Genomic DNA, 19,838 nt, shown 5'->3' with positions numbered 1-19,838 from the left:
GAAGAATTCTTACTTTTATTAAAGTCTTAGAAGAAATAGAGGTGGATTTGGGGAATCTGTTGTTCTCCTTTTTTGTGTTTTGCCACAGCTTTAACAGGGAGAAAATACTTATGCCACCAATACTTTGAACACATTGATCACAGTGCTAAATAGTAACATATTTTTCATATTACCAGGTCTCATCTGCTGCATACATAGCCTTTTTTATTCTTTAAGCAACAACAAATAGAGTGCTTTTATGTTTGTTATATTTTTTGGCTACCAGATTCCCATATAAGTTTGTCAAGCATTCAAAAAAACCAATTCACTGCTTAGGCATCCAGTGCATTTGATACCTGCTTCAGTTTATTTTGGTCTTTAATCCTTTCACAGGTTTGAAGTCAGCTTTTGCCTTGCACTGCTCCGTTTTCTTTCTTTCTTTTTTTTTTTTTTCCCTTTGTTTCAACCATAATGTGCATTTTATGACTTTGTCCTTTCTTTTGGCAAGTTGGCAAGTTACCAGTGGCTGGATTTTGAAACACTCTTGCTTGAGTGTTAATTGTCCTCCACAAATTAGCCAAGGTCACTGGCTTTTGAATCAATTCAATCTGCAGAAACAAGGACAGAGCCAGGAGTAAAAATGAAAGCAAAATATTCTCTTGTAATGATAATTGTCTAATACACAAGCAGGTGCAATATTTGAAGTGTAGGTCAGTGGTGTGGCCTATAAGATGCTGATTCAAGTGGAGGCTTAACATGTGTAGAGATTTGAATCTTCCTTGGAAAAATCACATTTTTTTTTTTGTTGTTCAAATACCTGCATCTCAAGCTTATCTTGGTTTATCCTATTGCTTGTTTGTAGCATAGCTGCAAGATGAAGGCCAAGTTTTTGAGCTAGATTATAGTGCTTTTGGTACTAGTCAAAAAGGCTTCTTGCTCCTAAAACTTTAAAATCTATCCCCTTTAGAAGTAGCATAATAAATTACTGTTTAGTTTCAGGCTGTTTTTCAATAAAATATAGTTCAAATATTGAATAAACAACAGAAGTGAATCTGTAGTGAGTGCCAGGAGGCAAGAAAATCACGTATGACAGGATGTTCCAGGCTTTATATATAAGCCTGTCACTCCAAACAGATCCTTTGAAATCAAAGCAACTCCTAAGTGCAGATCTGCTTATCTGGATGTTACACAGCACACTTCTCTCAAGAGATCTCTTCCTCATAAAAAGTATTCTAGTTTTGAAAATGAATGTTTTTGAATAACATTTTATTTTATCAGAATATTAAAAAAATGTTTGGATTATATTAGAAAATAGCTGAAACTGCAGTTTTTTCTATATATAGTAAGAGTATAATTTTGAGGTGTGAGCAAACAGGACAATTTATCCTGAGAAAGTTATAAAAAGCTGAAGAAAAGGAAATTCTAAATCAATGTCTAAACTCAGTCCCAGACACAAACAGAGAAAGCAGATAGTGTGTAAAAGCTACTATAAAATTCAGTTAAATGAATGAGAACATGTGTGTTCATTAAGTGGATATTTATACACATTTATGATGTTATTGTTGTACATGCTTTAGTGATTCAAGCATGTAGCTGGAAGCTGTGTCTAAGACTTTAAAAGATCTAAGTGACCTAGATCTTGTTTTCAACAATAATATTGGCCCTCATGAGCTTTTATTTCCTTGGAAGTTTGTGGAGCAATGTAGTCCCAGGTCTTTGGAGCTTTGACACTTACAATGGGAATTCTTATTTGTGCTTATATTTATATGCAATTTAAAAATTAATAAGATATAAAAATGAATATACATGAAGAAGCAGCACTAAGAGTGTCTTTCATCCAAACATTTTTTTCTGCCTTGCTGCCTCCTCCAAGTATCAGTGGCACAAAGCAGTTTGAATACAGCACAGATCAGGTGGGTTCATCTCTGGGGTCCATCCCTTAGGCTGGAGGCAGATTAGATGCCAGCAGCCACGGATCTGGAATCTGGTAGAAATGCTGTAGTTGTGTGCAGGTGATACCTCTGCTGGCAGACTTTGTCCTTTAATAGGTCAAAGTGATTCATCAGTATTATGGAGGGACTGAGAGCCAGAGATAGTTTGTTTCTGCTCCTGTGGCTTTGCCGAGAGCTCCTCAAAGAGCAAATCTGTGGGACAGGGATCCTGATGCTTTCTATTCCTATTTCAAACTGCAGTATGCCCTGCTTGTAGTTTCCATTTACTTCCAGTGAATAGGTATGACAGGTATATCCCATACTTGACTGCTGTGAGAAATGTTAGACACAAGGTTTAGAAAATCTGGGTACTGACTCCCTTAATAGATCATCCACTAATAGCCAAGTTCATTTGGGAAAACTAGCATGGAAGTCCTGCTCAGGAATATCTAATACTGCATGACTTGTTCTACAAAGTGCACCCAGACTGTGGCAATACACATTTTGTGGGAGGGGAGCCAGCCTGGAAGGCCATGCTAAAGGCCAGTCATCTGGAGGAGCCAGTCATAAATATTCCCACTGTGTGAAAGGGCTGTGGCCCTGCAGTGCACCAGGGCAGACCAGGGCTTGGTTGGCATAAATGCAGTTTCGAATATCAGCATGTTGTACCCACGCCACAGCTGAGAAGGTTACTGAGGTGTGTCTCCTCCCCAGTTCCACAGCCAGGGTTGCAGCAGTGGCACAGGTTGGATGGTTCAGACACACGTCTACCTGGTGACTTGGGAGTACAGGGCTGCTCTGCTACTGCAGCACTGATCATGACATCAGTCTAAATGAGATTTTAGGGCAGTGTATGCCACATTCTCTCTCTCCTGTATGGCATAAGAAGCCCACATTTTCCCTTCTGAACAGTACCAGGCTTGCCAATGTGGCATGTTCAGCAGGAGCTTGATCTCCCACCAGCTACTCTCTGCTTTAGCCACAGTGTAACAGAGAACTGATCTAACCCTGTGCATGCAGGAAGAACAGGCATTGCTACCTTGCTTATCAAGTCCACATCAATTTATTAAAAAACAACTATCTGCAAGGTAGTGTCACACAGCCTTCTAACCCCACTGTTGTCTTTTGGCCAAATTTTAACTTCTTGTATGGAACCCTCACAATCATCTCAAGTGCTGGGGGGAAACCTGCCTCTGTCACTAAGCGTCTGAATGCATGGATATTTCCTGATTGACTTCAGTCAGAGAAAGAGCATGGAAGATTTTAGATAGTGAAAGCTGAAGGTCTGACAAAGTTGCCAGCAACTGGAAAGAGTGGATATGATGGAAAATATTAGCCTGGGGTAACAATGGATGGAGCAGTAGCAACACCTATAATTATGATTGTAAGTGACGAAACAGAAAGGAAAACTACATTCCAAGGGATTTAAGAGGATTTTTTAAAAAAAATCTGGACTAGATTGTCCCCTTCCATCTTAAAACCCACTGAAAGGGATTTTTGGACACTGCTACACATTGACCTGCAGACCTGTCCCAAACTCATCCCAGAGGCAGAATCTCTTTTTCTGCTCTCCAAAGAGGGCAGATTTTCTATTCCAAGTAGGCACACAGATGCCTGTGCTATCTTATTTCAGGTCGTGCTCTAATGATCTTTCTTACTCCTCACCTTACCCCTACCCCCAGTTAGCCTATTTTCTTTGGAAGCACCCTTTTATATGTCTTGGTTTGTTGAGAGCAGCCTCTGGAAAGGAAAAGGGAGAGATGGAAACTATGCAGCCTTTGGCCCCTGGCTGCACAGGTTATACAGAGAGGGAAAGGAACAGCAGAGATGGGTAAAAACCAGATTCAGCTGGAAAGGAAGGATCTGCACAGAGTGAAGAATGCTAGTACCTGGCTGCTGGCTTGCTGTTTTCTTTAAATATTTTAACTGCCCTTCCGAGTTTGCTAAAAAACATAAATAAAACAGCACTGTGTTATACTAACATTTTTTATAGTATAGTATTTTTAATATAACTTTTGGCAGCATGTGCCGAGAAGCAGAGATTTTCTCTGAAATGTGGGACCTCAGAAGAAAGGCTGTTTGTCCCAAAGTGGCATGTTGTTTCTTGACCTTTCACAGATGTTTCATGAATTTGTCATCCTGAGCTACAGAATTGCTTTTGTTAGGATGTAGAAATAACTCTGTACTTTCAGAGCTGTTGGTGACATGACTCATGGTCCCACTGAATAGTCTTGGACTAGTGCAATAGCTGGATAGAGAGAGGGTATTTTTTTTTTTTTTTTTTGCAGTCTGTTGGTCTGTTGTGGTAACAAAGGAGAGCAATTGCTCTACCTTTTGCTTTCTCCTCCTCCAACCAGTGGTAAAAGTCTTAAATAAATTAATAAGAAAAATGAGTGATGATCTGCAGTAAGGATTTATTACTTTACCAGTTACTTGAATTTCTCCCTTAAGATTGCACAAAGGGCAGTTGGAGGTGTTTTCCTCATTCATAGAGCAGGGTGTAGGCAAAACCAGGTAATGAAGAGCAAAGCTCAAAACAAATTATAACACTGTGGAAGAATCTGTCTTCAGTCACAGGGGACTCCTTATAAAATCATCCAGTTTATCAAGAAAGCACAGTCTGGGATTTATTATCTAACAAATGTTTATTGTTTTTAATATCCAGTGAGTGTTTTTCAGATTCATGCCCTAGCAAATGAGGCAAACATTCCTTCAAGCACTTACTGGAACTGTCTGTGGACATTGTGGAGCCACCTCCTCTTATCCTCTCCTGAATGACAACAGTTGCAGGACACAAACAAAGAGCAGGTCAAGCCACTCTTCTGGACTGCAGAAACCTAGCTGAGGACAGAGAGTTGAGTGCAAGACTGGAGCATGGAGGGAACTCTTTGGACCAAAATGAACTCTGTTCCTGAAGGCCACTGCAGATGCAGTGGCAGTACAGCAAGGCAGAGACAAGGTTCCCCGCAGAGAAAAAGTTACCCCATCCTTGCTGTGGCAGACACAAGTATCATCCTACCTGGGTCAAAGCAGCTCTGATGCTAGCAGCTCTCACTGCCTTCCCAGCTGCATCTTTCTATATCACATCTGCATCCTTGCTGGCTCTCTCTTTTCTCTCAGCCTGCATTTTGGTGAGGGATGAGGATGTTGCAGTGTTTGCACCCCTATGATGAGCGACAGGCTAGAGCAACAGGTCTAAGAAATCTTCCTGTAGCTGCCCTGCATTTTTTCAGTTTGAGCTAGGAAGATGTTTTAACTAGATGATGCTCTCAAAAAAGAAGAAACAAGTCCTCTTTTGCATATTACTGACAGAAGTGAATTATCCTGGAGTTGATTGACTGTAAGCAGGGGCAACATTTTCCCTGAGGACCCGTGCAGAAGTGATGCATGTGGCAGGAAGTGCTTGGCTCAGCCCTCACAGTTCTGGCCAAGTTTGAAGGATTGTTCTCAGAAGTTGTGCCTGATGCCAGGACAGGCAACCTCAGGTGCAGCCTATATAAGTTCTCAGAGAGACTCTTAAACTCCTGCTCCTTGGTGTCTTTTTCAGAGACAGTTCTTAGGGCTGCTCTGTTTTTGGTTCCTGGGAGGAACCAAGTGGAGGAAAACAGTGAGACAGTGGTGTGAAACTAAATGAGATGAGCTGAGATGTGATGTTGGTAATCATGGGGGGAAAGTCTCTAAAAGTCTGGATTACAACATATAAATTCTGTCACACCCTTCTTTTTCTATTGATGCAACTTTTAAGTTAATTCTTAAAAATTCAATATTCAATAAGTAACCAGTGCAATGGAGAAGGAACTGAGCTCTAAAACAAGTGTGCTGTAAATATTTCACTAGTCCCAGGAGCAGGAGTGAGGGGAAGGGGCTTTTCCACAAGGAGAGTGGCAGTGACCAAAGCACAGGTATGAGGGTGGAGGGTCTGCTCTGGGGTGTTCCAGAACATATCCTCTCCATGGCACCTTGGAGATGTACCAGGTGCTGCTCTTGATATTTTCTTGCAAATACCACAGAGAAAGGCTAGCCTGCAAGAGTGTATTTTCCTCACTTGTCCCATTATTCAGTGTCAGGATTAGATCAGGAACCGCTACCTCCCATCTCTGTGCGTCACAGAGAAGAGGTAGTGGAGTGACACAGGTGTGCAAGACAAGTGGTGTTACTGCAGGAATGCAGGAAATCTATCTGCTCAAGGATGGCCAACACACCAATTCACATGGATGTTAAATTCTTCACCAGTACTGCCATTTGCTACCCCAGGCAGTAGCTCAGCTCCACACTACAAGAATTAAGGGTGGCCTACAAAGCTCTCTCTGTCTCCACAATCACTAATAATGATCCACCAAAATTTATGGGGTATGAATGGTGGCCTGTTGGTTGTCTTTGGTAGCAAAGCACATTGTGTATTTTGCAGTTCATTTACAGTCTCTGAGGTAACTAATGCTGATTTATGTCCTTCCCCTGTGAAATCCTAGTCTTCTGGTGTCAAAATGGCAGGCCTGCTTCCAGCATGCTAATGGGACCAGACATAAGCACAGTCAACTTGCCACAATGCATGTCTCTCACTTGCCTTTACAGTATCCCTACAGGGCAAGAAATAAAGCCTATTCATAGCCTGCCCCTAAAACCTTTTAGATCCTTCCTAATAGAGACAGTGTGGCTAGAAAAGCAATGGTTGTAGGAGCAGCGTCAACAGCTGTTGGACTCTGAGTTGTAGAGTCCAACATCTCCAATAACACTAGTCAAGCCTGTGGGTCTTTTTGGGACAGAGGCCTCTTGAGGGCAGGATCGACTCTATTCACCCTCACTCGGTCCTTGGAGCCACTTGTGAAGACCACACCAGATGACCGAGGCTCCCAGTCTGGGGAACATGTAGGGGGTGTGTGTGTCTCTGGGTTAGTTTTTAGGTGCTTTGTTGTCCTACTTTGCCAGTGCAGCACAGCCATGAGCCTTCAGGCACCATTGTGCTTGAAGGAATTTTTAATCCAGCCCAACTAGTAGAAATCTCTGGGCTTTCTGGCTTGTCAGTATTGCTATGTGAATAGATGGTTAAGAAAACAGAAAAGCATCAAACAAGCTGCAGGAACCACCACAGTAGGTCAGATGAAAGTCCTTCCATTGTAAGCAAAGCAAAGATACTGAGAGGCATTTCTTGGGTATGTGCTCCCAGCTTCCTGGCCACCAGCTGTTGCTCAGGGACGTTCTGTTCCACCACACTCCAATCTGCACCTCCTGGCACTGCTTTGGTTGTGCATAACATTGTCATTACAGTGACTCCTGGGACTGCAAGAATGGATAGATGCTTTGCTGTGTTTATCAGCAGAAAGACAGTCGAAGGCAGTTTTGTTTGTGAGCTTGGCATGCAGGTTTTATTCCCTGCAACAGAGAAAAGATGGGAATACTCAGAGTTTAGCAGAAAAATAGAATAGTCATGGGGAAAGAAACAGAAAAAATGTATCTGATTAATTTTGCATCTGTTCTTACTTATGGACTATGCTTTTGTGTTGACTGGTTACCTCAGATTCAACATTCAAATGTAACGCGTCAATTATTTTTAACTCCAGCCTGGTAAATATCAACTATCTGCTGCTCAGACTGTCTTAGCAGATAAGTTGCCAGGTTGAATTGAATTCATTAACCAGCAACAGTGAAAACATTTACAGGAGAGGAATCATCATCAGAGGAGGGAATTAAGATATCCCAAAGTGCAAGCCAACACACCCTGACATTTCCCCAATAGAAAAAGTAGTCACAGGACTATGAACTCCCGAAATTATCTGTGTCCCCTCAGCTTGGCCTCCCTGATTGTAAGCTGGAAGAAGCCTCCACCCGAGCAGGCTGAAAACATCTGCTGCACAACACAAGCTTTCCCCTGCACATCCACCTACCTCAATTTTCCCAATTGCTGGGCTTATATGAAAGAGTTGTCAACACAGGATCTCCCTCTCAGGTGGTCTCTGCCCATAAAGATGGCGTTATTGACAAAGTATCTGTGTGTCCTACGTGCTCAGACATTTTGGTAAAGGTCACATGGTGAGTTGGGCTCTCAGTCACTGAGTCTTTTGCTTGAGTACATCCTTCACGCTCAAGTGCATCCCAGAAGTCAAAATAGAGTCCTAGAGACATGGACCTTTTCATAGCCTAAATGTTCTGTAACATGATTTTTTAATTAGATGGCAAAGAAAACTAAATGATCCCTTCCTTCCTGCTCATATGGTTCTTCTTAGAGCCACCTTTTTTCTACTATCCTACTCCTTCTCCTCCTCTTCCTCTAAAACACAGAAACTTGCCTCATTTTGCCCTCAGCACCATTTCCAGGAGTGCTGCCTGCTTCCAGAAAGCAGCACTCCCTGCTATTCCTGCATTTCAGACTTGAGAGATGGAATGGCTTGGTGGGACCTTTGTAACAGAACTTTTTTCCAGTACAAAGAGCATCTTGAGCTGTTCTTGTACTTGTTGCTGCCAGTGGGCTTTACAAGGCCCCAAAGAGGTAGGACAGCAGATCAGGGCACCTCAGGAAGACATTTGCATCTTGCTACAAGTATGATGGTACCAATTCTGAGTCACCTCCATTGCCCACCCTGCCTCTCAGCTGTGCCTCACAGCTGAGACATTATCAAAATTTCTTCTGCCAATTACACCAAGAGTTGCCTGAATTTGCTTCTGTTGGGGCAAAAGTACAGCTAAAGACCCTAGGAGAGAAATAGGTTTCTTAATTATCTCAGGTGGGCCCAATGGTCTAGACTAGGCTCCCCAGCTGATGTTTTACTCAAAATGAGATTAGTTTAAAAATGAATGGTTTTAAGTTCAGTTGCCTAAAGCCCTGAGGTGAATCCATTCCTGCAATCAATGAGAAAGCTGGGCCAGAATTAAAAAACAGGAATGGGACTGTGCATGTAAATGTAAGAAAAGGAGGGACAGGTGGAAAAACAATGTATAAAAACCTCTAGCTAAAAGACAGAATTTCTCTTTCCCTGAGAAAACACTGAGAGTGGGGAGAGACATGCTTGGGCTCAGCCTCACATGGATGTGGGCACAGTGTGGTCTTTGGTACAGCTGGGAGCAGGGCAGGATGGCAGCACTGTCCTTGCACTCCACAAGGATGCTGCTCTGTACAGCTGAGCAGGAGGAAAATCTCACCAAATGATGAGTTATAGCCCTTGGTCTGGCCAGAGGTTTCACTCCTGACTTGGCTACTTGGATCTGGAAGCCTATGCTCCACAAGCAGACTGAAAGATGTTCAGATCTGTGAGTGGTTCAGGGCTTCCTGTGGGTGAGAAATAAGGTCTTGAAAATGTTTTTACATAGAGGTGGTAGCTCTGATGAAGTCTCAGTCCACCTCCAGTTCTTTTTCTGGTTTAAATGGACAAGATCCCAAATTTAATTTAATCTGGTCAGATTGAAAAGGATAAATCCAGTCACACTGTTGCAGCTGAGGGGTAAGTCATGTGAAAACAGGAGGGAGCAACAGAGTCAGAACTCTTTTTTTCCCCCTCACTATCTTGAAATACATTATTAGAGACTTGGATGATGATGTAGTCTCCATGTATAACTTGAGAAACTGCTATAATCTGCCGTACCCTGCTATAACCTCGTGTCAGATCTGCACATCTTCTCAGTGCTCCTGTTTAAACAGAAATGTTCCTCTACTGCTGATTTTTTGACAGATTTTCGTTGCTAATAGGTCAGAAGTTAAGGAAACTTGGTTAAGTGCTTGTATTTCATGTAGAAGATCTGTTCATACTAAAAAATTCTTGATTTGTACATAATAAAATATATGGAAATAAATAGGGGTGATGTTGGTGCAGGGAAATTCTTTCAACCAGGAAAATAAATTATCCATTCAGTTTTCAAGGAATCTATATGAAGATACAGATCCAGTCTTTTCTGGAGGCAAAGTGGTAATGTGAAGGGTTCATTCAAAATGAAAGCAGCTAACTTGCCAAAAGATTTTGATTAGCCAAAATTTTATGCTTGGAAATTTACATCATTTCTTAATCTGTTCCATAAAAATATACTGCCATACGTAAGTGTTTAACATCACATTCGTAGGAATTTGATCCAGTTTAACACATAGTAAATTAGTTACGTGAATGTTGCTTGCTTTATGCTACTCTGTCTGTTCCTAATACTCCGCCTGTCTGACATTCCACTCTGCCCACATGTTCCATCCCTGACATATAAAAATATAAATTCAAGATGAGAAGATTAGGACCACCCTGGAATTATTTAAAAAAAACCCAAAAAAACCAAAAAAAACCCTTTGTATTTTGGCTTCCATATAAGTTAAGAAAAAAATGAAAGACTATCAGAATTCATTTGCAGATGATATGGAATATATGGATTTGCAGCATACATCTCTATGTGTGGAGTTACAAGGCTCATACCATGTTCTCAGGATCAGGTCAAAGAGAAGAGCAATGAGTTTGTTTTCAACACACACAGTGAGAAGGAGAGAAAAGTTTCCCAGGTGATCAAAGTACATTTTAAACCAGCTGACTTTGGGAGTTGACATTAATTTGGGGTGGGATTTGGGTCAGATATGAAAGGATTTCATCCCCACATAGTTAATCCTCCCAGGAGCTAATGCAAATGGAGACTGATCTGTCAATTACAGCATTACTTCACTACACAGTAGAACTTCTGAATTACTGAGGTTTAATTTAGCTTGAAAATTTGTTAAAGTACTCTGTTACTAGTTCAAATAAAATGGAAGCAAATGACTGAATTGAGAAACAAGTCTGTTTTTTTCTTCGACATTGAGGATGGATTCCTTTGACTTAAATTCTATTTGGGGAGCTTGTTCAAGGGTAGATCTTGCTGATGTTTTTGTATTTTTTTTGTGAAAAATGTAGATTCAAGGCAAAGAAAATTATCTCTGAATTTGTCAATTTATAGAAACAGGTTTTTAAGCTGGCAGAAAAAGAAATCCAAATCTTCAGTATCAGTATTTTCTCAGTATTAAAGGTTCACATATCAGCCCCAAGTTTCTATTATTTATGCATCTCTTTTCTGGGAGTCTGGCCTCTGAGAAGAGACCATGGTAAGGGCTGGCCTATGGAGCTGGCCTGACCAATTGGAGAAAACATTCAATTCTCAAAAATGTTCTCCTTATGTCTAAATTTAGTTAAAATTCATGTCTTTTGAATCTTGTTCCACACAACAAATGTTTTGCCAGGATCCATAGGGATAATGTTTTAATAGCACTAGAGAAGACAATGACATAGGCAGCTGCCTTAAATTGCCAGAAGTTTTGCCCTCTTTAACAAATACAGCTCAACGTTGGCTGATTAAATGTGGAAGCAATTTATCCAAATGAAATGCTAGGCCTTTTACCAAGATTTTTACGTGTGTGTGTGTGCTGGATTTGTCAAGAGTATAAGGCATGCTAATATGGGAATCTTTACTAGGTTTGAGATAATGTTTCTTCTTTCTGACTTCTACTTGTCCCTCCCGATTGCTGCCACTCAGCATCAGGACATTTTTAAAGAGAAGAGTTGGGTGCAGGGTTGTTTCCTAAATCCACTGGTGTATTTGGTCTTCTGAGTCGTTACTGTCTGCTGCTTCTGCACCACACTTTGTAGATTGCATTTTCACTGAAAAAACCTTGGCTGCCACACTTCATTTCTCCTTGGTCAGCTTCCCATTGGGCATTTATCAAACTCGCCTTCAAGGCAGTGTTAAGGTTCTTGTTGATTTCAGTAAGCACTGGAGCAGATTTTTGTGCTGTATTACTCTGTTTGTTTTGTGGTGGCAGGTTAGTCTGGGGCCTTGCACTTTTCTGTCTCTGAAGAATTTCAAAAGATGCCTGTCCCTCTCTCAAGTGCCTGTTCTCCCTGCTTCTCCTTGGGCCCCTTTGGCATGGAAAGGTCTCAAAAATGTACCTGAACCATTGCTCAGTGACAGGGGGCATTTGCTCCCCTGCCTTTCTGGATGTGTAGCAGAGAAGGAGCTGGAGCACACAAGGGCCACTGAGCTCTTTGGGGATCAATTGCTAGAGGCACTGGGAAGTTTTTTGCTGGCCAATATGAAACCACATTCTGGCATGACAGGCCAGAAGAGCAGTGAGCTACCTTAGGATCCCAGTGAATAAGATACTAAGGAAAGTTAATGAAATTTTGTCTCCAGCCTGGGATAGCTGCTCTCCACTAAACTGATCAGCGTTTGGCTGGGGGATGAGGGCACAGCATGCTTTCTCTGCCAGACTGGGGCAAACCCAGTCACTGCTCATCACCTCACAGGGCAGTGCTCACCTTGGGATACAACATGCATCTCCTTGGGTCCATCCGGAGTTTGACAGGAAGAACAGGCATTACTCAAATTTGTTCTTTCTGTCCCTCTGCTGAATATACCCTTCTAGCCAAGTGTGCAAGGATTTGAAATTTGCTGTGTCAGTCCTTCTTTTTACCTCTTTCTTCTCCACATTTATTTGTCTTTTCTGAAGTTTAATGCACTGTAGCAGGTTTAATAACATATGACAGTAAAGATTCAGGCTTGCATATGTTACAAATCCTTTCTGTTACTTAGCACTAGAAACTTCCTATGGCTGCTAGACAGATAAAGGACAGAGCTGTTCCAGAGCCAAAGATGCTGTTCTGTATTATTCAGTTGTTTTTTAACCTTTTTTGCTATGAATGATTGCCAAAAATAGCACTGCTGGTAAAAGAAAAAAAAAGCCCTTAATGTTTACATCCACATAAAACACCTCTAGTAAGGAACTTTGTTATACAGGAATAAACAAAGTTGGTTTTCTTTATTTTGTTCCTCTTTCTGCAAGTGCTTTTATACAATTTGGGGATGGAGGTTAAGAAAAGCTTGGAACATTACTTTCCCTTTAATCTTTAGATCTCTCAGCTAACTCTACATTTTGTTTTCATGCTGAAAGGGAAAAAATATTTTCCTGGCAGGTTGAGAATGATTTTTCCATTAATCTTTCCTTTTGGAGCCAAGATACATTTTTTCACAGAGATCTGATGTGACATAATACTGTACCTGGAATTTCACACTAAGGAGAGTAGAAAAACATTCTCAATTCTCACCACAGCAAGCACTCACAACTGGGCTCCAAACCCTCCAGCAAATCCAAGAAGCCAAAAGAGCAATTTAAAAAGGGGACAGGAAGGGAATACAGGGCATAGTCATTTCCCATGGGGAATGAAATGTTGTGCTACTTATTAAGGTTTTTCAAAGATATGCTGATAGAATATGGTATGTAGTGGCACAGCCAACATTTTTCTTGCTTGAAAGTTATCTCAGCAATTTGAAATCTTATTAATTAAAAAAAAAATTAAAAAGGCACATCAGGGCAGAATCTCAAAGTGTAAATGTGAGGAGCAATAGAAATGTTTCAGATTAATGCAATTCAAAGCAGAACAGAAACTGTCTCTGCAATTAAATACATATGTACATGATCTTGGATTTATGAAAGTTGATAGAATCCACCCATCTGACTATTTTTGGCTTATCAATGTTTTCTTTCAACATTTAGTGTTTTCTTCAAAGCTCAGAACTGGAGCATTTCCAGGCAGTTTAATTGTCCAGATGTGGAGTGGATTACTTAAGTGCTTGCAGTTACAGGGAAGACATGAAGATTTTTGCTCGGAAGCCAATGAAAAGAAGAGAAATCCTTTCAAATTCTGACTTGGTTTTTTAAAAGGACTTACTGGAATCAGTCTTGAAAAATTCACAGGCCTCAAAAGACAAGCACAACTGTCTTCATACATGTCTCATCATGGTTCTGTGCTAAATTTATCTCTGGGTGCCCATGCATTCAAAGATAGAGCCACTCTGAGCTGATTTTGTACCCATGGTAAGGCCCATTAACTATTTAAAGGGCTTTCATAAGAGTACTAGATGGCTGTGCTTCTCCTTAAGCCTGCTAGAGCTCTCTGTTGTGTTTCTTGGTACTAAAAATGCCCAAACAATACTGAAGTACAGAACACAGATTGAACACAAAAGATTCTTCTATCATATATTTTTCCAGCACGAGGAGGTTTCTTGGTTGCAGTGCTTACCTGAAGTGCAGTTGCCTGAGCTCTCCTGTGTTCTCCATGACAGTTAAGTTTGTTGGTTCCTAAAAGCAAGATGTAGTGCATTTCATCCACTGTGACTGCAGTATCCCTGTGGTATCACAGGCATCTAGGAAGGGACCAGGAAAGGCAGGCATTTTTTATCTTTTTGACAGTAGTCTGGTGGCATCTAGTGAGACTTAATTTGTGGAGAAGAATATTGACTGAAATGGCATTCCAAAAATCCGTTAGTCACAGGATCTGATTTTTTCGGCTGGTTTGAATTTTCAACTTTACATGGTTCAGCTACCAAGGAAAGACTAGACAGTCCTAAAAGTCAATCTCTTCCATTTATCCCTGACACATACATACTATCTGTTCAATCTGCCATCATGCATTGTTTCATTTAATGCTTCATTTAGTTTTCAGGCCCCAGAGCAAAACCAGCCTTTGTGTAGAGTGAAAACCACCCTCTAAACCTCTACTTCTGCCTGCATATAGCATACCTGAGCTTGGCCTGACATTTCTAGTGACTGTAGCCCACTTCCAGGGGTTTAGTCCATTAAGGCAGCCAGGAGGCTGCTGGTAAATCCCTGATGTGATGGCACCCTGCTTGCATGAGATTGCTTAGTCATGTCACTGACAGCTACCAAAGGAGGAACCTGGAAGGGTGGTTATGTGGGAGACTATCCTAACAAAATATTTTGAGGTAATCAGCCTTGACTGTGCTGTGGAAATACAGAAGTTATTGGTTTGTACTCGACTGACACCTGCAAAGACAGAATTTTATAGGGAGTGTGTAGAGGAAAAGCCATGAGCCATAACGGCTGCTCTTCTTTCAAAATTCCCACTGTTAGCTGAGTTGTTTCACTGCAAGCAGCCATGGCTGTTGTGTGCTCTGCCTTTGCATGAAGGCAGCCCACAGAGAATATGAACTGAGTCATATTCTTATGCTGAAGTGCTACATGCTGCTTCCTTCTGGGAAACTCATGCTCACAGCAGGGAAACTGCTGGAAATTTTCCATCTGTATCACCCAAGTCAGAGCCCCACTAAGCTTCCCCACCCACTTCCCACATATGAGTAATGAAAATGTTTTTCTTATATTACAAATTCTAGAAAATCTCAGCCCCTTTCATGTGTGTTCTGGGCTCTGTGTAGGCTTAGTCTTTTATTTGTATGACTTTCTGCCGAGCTGTTTCTAAGATTTGGAAGTGTAAAAACAAATAGAAAAGAAAACCTATTGCTGTGTTTGAAATAATTTCCCAAATCTGAGCTGGCTAAGCCTCACCCTGATGTTATTGTGTGGTTATGGATATTGGATGTTCTCTTTGCTGGAATGAGTGATGCCAAAATGCACCCATTCTGAAGATCTGCTAAGGGAAAAAACAACTGTGTACCACTGCTGAATGCAAAAGTCAAACCAGGGAGCTTTTTTTTTGACAAAATCCATCAGGTTCCATCAGTGCTACAGTAGGTAGGAAAAACCTGGGAAACTTGTATAACAGTGCTGTCCAATAAAGGGCCATTAACAGTAGAATAGTAGTAGAAAGTGAGACAAATATACCTCAGCAGTCATTTTTTTCTCTCTCCCCTTCTGTCTGTCCTCTATCCTTGAACTTCGCAATTTTCCTTTTTCCTTTTACCTTTTTATCTCTTTCAGGCTAATTTTATTTTCTGTCTGGGAAGAAGGCAAGTGATTTTGTTCAATTCACTGTAAGAGCTGGGGCTCTGCTGGGAGTGATTAGGGAGCAAGCTGAGCAACATGCATGCATTTCTAGGTGTTGTTATAAAGTTAATGATGAGCTCTTTGGTTTCATAAGGATTTTTTAGTTAAGCTATAAAACAGAGTTTGTGGCTATTTAGGGTCCTTAAAATTTCCCCGTGATCAAATGTCAGTACTTGTTTTCCAGGATCTCGTTTTAAATCATTGCATACAGACAATATGAGAGTATTACAAATATTACTTTTTATAAAAGTATCACTTTTGACTTTAGAAATGCCATCATTGCAGTGGCAGGTACCCAGTACATCCAATATTTCTGTTTAAAAAACTGTTCTATGCCACCCTTGTCTGCATTAGCAATCCTCCAGCAAATTTACTGGTGTAATAGGAAGATGTAGTGGCTAGCAACGGGCACATATGAAGTGAAGGACTTTTCCTCCCATTTCCACTTCCTCATCAGCCCAGCTTCATAAAGGGGCTTTGGGACTATTCACTACCTTTACTCCCTGCCTTCCTTTCAGTAGTGTGTCTGCTGCCTGATCCTGTTTTTATCCATTCATGTTGACTGGCACCTCAGTACCTGTGCCCTGCCCTACAAGACTGTGAATTCCCTGTGACAATAAGCTTGGTTTATCCAACTCTGACAAATTGATTTCATCCTCAGGATCTGAGCAAGATCTTATACCCCTGCAGGACCTTCATGCAGGTGTTGGGTGCTGCAGAGTTCTTCCCTCTCCCTCTGCAGGATCAAGAGCTGAAGCATCTCTTGCAGTTGTCTTGGTCTGTGCCTCACTTTCCCTGGGCTGAGGGACACCCATCAGCATCCTTGCACGAGGCACAGGGATTCTGTATTGTCTTACTTTCTCTTGCAGCAGAGACATATGTTTTAGGACCATTTAATGACTGAATCCCTCCCTGTGTTGTAGCTGTTGTAAGTGTTTTTGAAACAACATCTTTCTGCCCAGTGTGCATGCCCACCAGTTTGGCCATCAATGTTTCCTCTTCTTCCTTCCCTCTTCCTAGATCTGACCATGTCACTTGGCAGCTCCTATACATTTATCATTATGACATGAATTAATTCTGATATTTACTGTGGGGAAAAATAGGCAGTGAACTATTAATTTCACTAATTAATAGTGCATAATTTCTTTGCTCTATAAATTTCTTCAGTTTGTCTAGTTGATACAATTTGCTTTGGCTCTGCCTATCCACAACAACAGTGCGCATGTGGCTTGCACTGCCCTTATTTCATAGCTACGTTTTACTACATTTATTAGCAGCTCTGGTTCTATTAGTGTTTGCTGACATGACACTTCACTCTTGCAAGATGCATTTGTTTCTTCCAAATTCCACAAGTATGTTTTGAAATCATGCATGCAAAGTTTTTGGTCAACATTAACATTGTCATTGTGCGGGAAGATAGACCAGCAAGACTGCAGGGGAGATATGGGAAGTCTTGAATGAATGAACGAAATCAGGCTGGAATTTTGGTGTAGGGACCACAGTTTTACAAATTATCTCAAGATAATTTTGGTAAAAAAAATGAAGACCAGTGCAATTGGTCTGTTGCTTGTTTGTTTAGGTTTTTTAATCTAATTTTTTTATTTTCTTCAATAAAATGTTGTGCCATTGTTGCCAGAATGGCATATTTGAAGGAGTTAAAGTACTGAATGTTTTTTTTGGTAAGGTGACCCTCCAAGTAACTTCTGCATTTGAATTCACAGACTCACCACAGAGATGAGAACTTCTACAGTTTCTTACCCCAGAGGCTTCTCAAACTTTGAGGCTCATCTCAGATCCTGGTTGAACTAGATACACAACGTACGTATACATGTGTGCAGATACACACACACATTCAAGTGTGCAACATAAGTTTGGAATATGTGATCCAATGCCTGTGACTTGGACTTCACATCTCTTTGTGCATTCCTAGCAGCAGTTCAGCTAATGCATTGTGCCTTGCTGTGAAACTCAAAACAGCCTTTTCAGCTCCTGTCATCCAACAAGTTCCCTATACCTCCATGCCTTCAGGAACATGGTTTAACTTCAGAAGGACAACCCTGAGATCTTGGGTTTCTTCATTGTTCCAGGAAAAACCATTCACCAGAGTCCCTTTTCTTTCAGTTCTGCCTAAAATTAGGCTTTTGGTTTTTGGGGCTTCTACAAATGCATATCTGTTATTACATCTTCAGGGCTTTTGACTGCTTTCCCAGACAAACTTCAGAAATGGCTTCAGTTAGGCACACACCCCCTGCTCAATACTTGTGTCTGAAGGAGACCACTTCTCTGATGTGCCACTCCAGGACAGTGCTGGCACTGCCTTCTCTGTGTTCATGACTCCACAAAATTCCAGGCATGTGCTGTATTGCAAATCTGGGTGAACCACAATGTGCAGTGGATGTGATCATGTGGCAAACCCTGCATTTGCTATAGCAAGCCCCATTCCTGAAGTAACCTGCCAGGCTATGACACTTTCCAGACTATCTCCTTACGAGTCATACACAGCTTGGTATCATGCCAAGGGTGTTCAGGAGGTGGCTAAAACATCTGAGTGCTGTTCCATATGAAGACCAGGTGACTTTCAAGGTAACATATTTTCTAGGCTTTGCGTATATAACCCAGGAAGAGGTTGATATTTTCAGTCTTCAGCCTTCTTAAAAGGCAGCCCCATCCTTTGTTTCATGAATTTAAACCGTTGTCACGAGTTTTTCCCAGGCTGAATGCTTCCTAATACCCTGCATGCCTGACTCCCAACCCCAATATGAGCCAGTTCCAGTAATTTCTTCTCTCTTTTGTGGGTCAGCTCCCACATTTCCTATACAAAACTACAAAAATACTGCATATTTTTCTTAATCTGAATTTATTTCCCAGGTCTCTTATATGCCAGCTTGGATTTGATTGAATGTAGTTGGCTGTGTCATTTGCTCATACATATTTATCCTAGGGAAATGCCAGCTGATACATTTTCAGAGGGCTGTGGACACCAAAATAGTGAGAGTTAGGTACTAGACACCTCTGCGGGTCTGGGCCATTAAGGGTGTAATACAGAGTTAAGAGCGGCAAAAGCCTAGAGCCCTTTCTTGAAGATGTGTACTCTGTTGCCAAAGAGGTTCATTCACCTCAGAGCCATTTTGGAGACATACTTAATGCTACATTTTAATGCATGAGAGCATTTAGGGTCTCCCCAGCATAGGGGAACCAGTGGTACTGGGGCGACCCCAGTGCGGGTCCTGGCAGCCCCTGTGCAGCCAGAGAGACACTGTTCTGCTGCTCCCCTCTGCTGTTCAGCGAGGAAACAGCACGCTCCCAGTCGGCCATCCTCCCCCAAAGTCCGAAATACTTTCCCTTTAGCTGTTTTTCTTCTTTCTTTGGCCAGGTATGGGAGGGGTGTGGAGGGGAAGGGAGCCGAGCTGACACTGGATGTGTTATTGTGCTTGGCAGCTGACTGCAAATGCAAAAGGAAGTAATGCTTATTTCCCATGTGCTGTAATTCTCCCTTCTGACCTTTTTTATAGATAGGGAAGAAGGATAATTTGGTAGAAAAGCAAAATAAATGAGACACAGAACCAGAACTTCTGCCAGGAGAGATACTGGCTAAATGTGCAGGGCATGGCAATGGACTGAGGCAAAGGAGCTTTAAATGTTTTTAGTCAAGGTCAAATGAATACTGTGGTTCAAGTTCATATTTTAAATATTAACATTAGCACATCTTCCTCTCTCAGGATGTCAGTTCTTTTTAAATGGGAATCTCAGAGTAGGGCCTTTATGGGTTTGATTGGACTGCAAATAAAAGAAATCGAATGCATCTCTTCTTCCCTTTCTCCCTAAAAATTCCTTTCAAATGCTTTAGCTTTGGAATTTCAGATTCCAGTTTAATTCAAGTGGCAAGCAGAGTAAAGGAAAAGGCACTGCAGCATTAGATAATTATAAATGATAAAGTGACACTCTCCGAATTTTTAAGCCTGCCAGTTTAAGTAATCATTGCTTATAATAGAATTAATCATCCAGATTGTATTCACTTGGATTTCTTTCTTCAAATCAAACCCTGCTGCCAAGTCATCCTCTCTAAGTGCGAAAAAGAAAGAAACCAGCAAAATCTCCACCTATTTTGCTCAGTGGCCCTTGTACGAGTAAACAAAACACATTTGGAGAGAAGACAGACATTGCTTGATATCTTTATTTTTCTTCTCTCTTTTTGCTGG

The 19,838-nt window shown here is 41.3% G+C and overlaps 1 long non-coding RNA gene across 3 annotated transcripts in view; it reads left to right on the top strand.

Annotated features, from left to right (window-relative positions):
• Positions 1-19,838, top strand: part of LOC117008213 — a 76,748-nt gene that overhangs the window by 44,550 nt on the left and 12,360 nt on the right. The window contains exon 4 of one of the 3 annotated variants that reach the window (XR_004420405.1): positions 17,361-17,457. The exons of the other annotated variants lie outside the window; for them this stretch is intronic. This is a non-coding gene — a long non-coding RNA (uncharacterized LOC117008213). The remainder of the gene's footprint in view (positions 1-17,360; positions 17,458-19,838) is intronic. 3 annotated transcript variants of the gene reach the window in all.

The sequence above is a fragment of the Catharus ustulatus genome, chromosome 1 (assembly GCF_009819885.2).
Source record: "Catharus ustulatus isolate bCatUst1 chromosome 1, bCatUst1.pri.v2, whole genome shotgun sequence".
NCBI lineage: Eukaryota > Metazoa > Chordata > Aves > Passeriformes > Turdidae > Catharus > Catharus ustulatus.
Note: the sequence above shows the minus strand (reverse complement) of the source record. Positions and strands in the feature narration are given on the sequence as shown.